The sequence below is a fragment of the Miniopterus schreibersii genome (genome assembly GCF_964146895.1).
Source record: "Miniopterus schreibersii genome assembly, chromosome: 5".
Taxonomy (NCBI): Eukaryota; Metazoa; Chordata; class Mammalia; order Chiroptera; family Miniopteridae; genus Miniopterus; species Miniopterus schreibersii.
Genome location: NC_138106.1, coordinates 75,893,627 through 75,896,810, shown reverse-complemented (window position 1 = coordinate 75,896,810; position 3,184 = coordinate 75,893,627). Strand labels below are relative to the sequence as shown.

Sequence of the window (3,184 nt, the reverse complement as noted above, 5' to 3'; positions counted from 1 at the left end):
TAGGTTGATAATTTGTAAAAATAAAATACAAAATGTATATATAAAATGATTTAAGAATAACTGTGTGAATTAGTAAATATAGTTTAGGTTTGTATCTGAAATACTGATTAACATTTATATTAAATTCTATATTTTAAAAGTGGCAGTAAGAAATTATCATTTATGAAATATACCATCACACAAAATTATCTACATAAAACCTTATAAACCCATATGTAAAAATTAATTCTTTTTCTCCTAATGCATTAATTTATTTTCATAGTTTAAACATTTAATAATTTATAGCAAGTGTATTTATTTACTCATTCAATAAATACTTGAGCAATGCATCATGTGCTTGGAATTCTTTCTATTTTGTATATGATATGCTACTTGCCTTGCAAGGATTAGGTAATATTGTTTTATATCAAGAAATAACTATTCTGCTTGCAAAATAACTAAAATGAGAGATGCAAAATTACAAGTTCAAATTTGTGGTGTGTATTGTTCCATATAATCTAATCCTTAAGGCAATCAAAATTAAAATAACATAAATATAGGTCTTTAAAGATTGAATTATGTATCTTAACGCTTAGAAAATAGTAGTGGGCTATGTTATAAGCATTGATAAGGAGCACAGTTTTTAGTAATAATAAGTCTATTATGAATGAGAAATGTGTCTTATATCTTATAAATGCTAACTACACCATAGATCCTGAAGTAATATGTCTTTATTTTTATCTTAGTCTATGAAAGTATCAGCAAAAGTTATCTTTATCTAATGGAGTGTATGGGATTAAAAATTCCCAAATACTAGTGTTCTTTTTCAATGCAGTATTTCTTATTAAATAATTTAAAGTGATTTGTAATATGCCATTACAATTATAGTGTGTTTCATGCAGCAGTAAACCTGAATGATTAAAAGTATAAAAATGTATTCCTTCACAGAGCAAGTAGTTACTAAGCATTTTCTATAATAGAGGAATTTTGCCAGACAGCTAGATACTGAATATAAAAATGACCCATGTCTTCAAGATTAAACAAGGGCGTTTAACTGAGGAAATACTACTTTGTGGCCATCAAAAGGTTCAATTTTCCACAAGCTCTAAGCCAAGGTTCTGTTATTTGTTATCACTGCTTAATGCATTCATGTAACCATGTTCAAGTTGGTACCAATAAGCAGAATCACAAAGTTCTGGGACCAAAAAAATAAGCTTTATTCAGAAAGCCAGCAAGCTAAAAAGATGACTAACTAGTGTCCTAAAGAATGATCTTAAGAAATTACAGAATTCGGGTTTCGTTTATATCAAGCAAAGGGTGAAATGGGAGGGGCAAGAGGTGATTGATAACAGAACACATTGAGCACTAGCAGGGGTTCAAGGATGATTGTGAAACTTCTTTGTTCTTAGCCTGTTGACTCTAATTGATGCTAGTCTGGTCAGGGGGTTCCTGCAAATCTTTGAAAAATAATCATTAATTTTGTACATACTTCCCTTATCTCCTTGGGAGAGGCACTTTTTGATAAAAGGCTGTTTTTGTAAAACTCAAGCCACAAGAGGAATTCCTCTAATGATCAGCGTGTCTATATGCAAGACCAAGCAGAAGCTATTAACCTAAAGGCCATGGAAACAAAGCAGAGCCTTGAACAAGATGAGGCCTGGTATTTTACTGTTACATAATCCTGTGTCTGTCCAATGTTAACGTTTATAACAATCACTTGCATAACTTGTTAAGTGAGTAGTCTGCTTCAGTAAATCTGGGGTGGGGCTGAGATTCTTCATTTTTAACTCACATTCAGTTGTTGTCAATGCCAATTACTATTCTCTATTACTGAAGTCCGATCTTTCCGTACGCCCTCCACAAAGCCCTGTGAATATGGAGGTCTTTTTGAGTTTCTTGGGAAGGGACGGCAGAATTCCCAAGATGGACAATTAGTTCTCAAACCACAAGCTGAGCGCCCTATAACATAACTCAGTTCAGACACTATTTCCCTGGAGTTAGCATCAAATTCCTCAGGGTCAGGGTTCAGTTCTGTAAGATTGCCCCCCACTCCCACTTGAGATGCCAGTGTAAGCCCAAGTTGTTCCCTCTGTTTCTGACCTAATGGCTATAAATGAGAGAGTCCTGGGGTCCCTCCCCCAGTTTGATTAATTTTCTGGAGAGTTTCACAGCACTCAGAAGAATATTTAACTTCTAGATTATAAGAGAGAAGAAATGCCTAGGAGGAGGCATGAAGAAAAGGTGAGGAGCTTCCGTGCCTTTCCCAGGTGTGCCACTGTCCCAGCCCCTCCCCGTTCACCAGCCTGGAAGCTCTCTGAACTTGGTTCTTCTGGGGTTTTAGGGAGGCTTCATTTCACAGGCATGATTGCTCAAATTGAGCATTGGTGATTGATTCAACCTCCAGTCCCTCTCCCCTCCCTGGAGTTTGAGGGTAGAAGTTCCAACCTTTTAATCACAAAATTGTTTCCACTGGCAACCAGCCTCCTACATTAGGTACTTTCTGAAGGTTCATTAGCATTACAAAAGAAACCTCTATAGTTCTGATCTCATCACTTAGGAAATTCCAAGATTTTTAACAAGCTCTGTGCCAGAAATTAGTACAAAATGTATTATAAATCATAATATCAGATAACAACAGAAATGGCCAGTCAATCCCAGTGTATCCAGCATCTCCTGCAAGTGGAGAAACCAGTGGCTGAGAAGGTGGCAGATGCCAGAAAAAGGAAGGCCTGACATCTGAAGCTGGCAAATAAGAAGCACAGATGGGAGTGAAACTATACCACCTAGAGCTAGAGCTGGAATTCCAGAGCAAACAGCAGGCATCCATGGGCTCCCAGGGAAACCTGTCTGCAGAAGTGGAGCAGGCTACAAAGCTCCAGGTGCAGGGCATGCAGAGTTCCCAGCAGAACAACCTCGAACACCTCCTGGCCCAGCTTCTTGGCAATGTCAGGCCCAGGTCCACCCCAACTACCTGATTACTGCCTAGGACAAACCCTAGGGCCTGACTCCTCCTCAGAAGAAATCCCCAAGTCAGAATGACCTCCCACCCTAATCCTACTCTCCTTTCCCTAGAAATTCTAGGGGGCAGGACCCAAAAATTCTCCTGTGAAATATAGGTATGCGGCTCAGACCTGAATCTCCTAATTGTTCTTGGACCTTCACTGGCACCTTGTAAACTCCCAAGTCACCCTCTCCTTCCCCCTCT

At 38.1% G+C, this 3,184-nt stretch overlaps 1 pseudogene across 1 annotated transcript; it reads left to right on the top strand.

Annotated features, from left to right (window-relative positions):
• The first annotated feature begins 2,619 nt into the window (after positions 1-2,619).
• Positions 2,620-2,965, top strand: LOC308557811 (V-type proton ATPase subunit G 1 pseudogene; annotated as a pseudogene). The gene has a single exon. The product of its transcript is annotated as a V-type proton ATPase subunit G 1 pseudogene (transcript).
• The last annotated feature ends 219 nt before the right edge of the window (positions 2,966-3,184 follow it).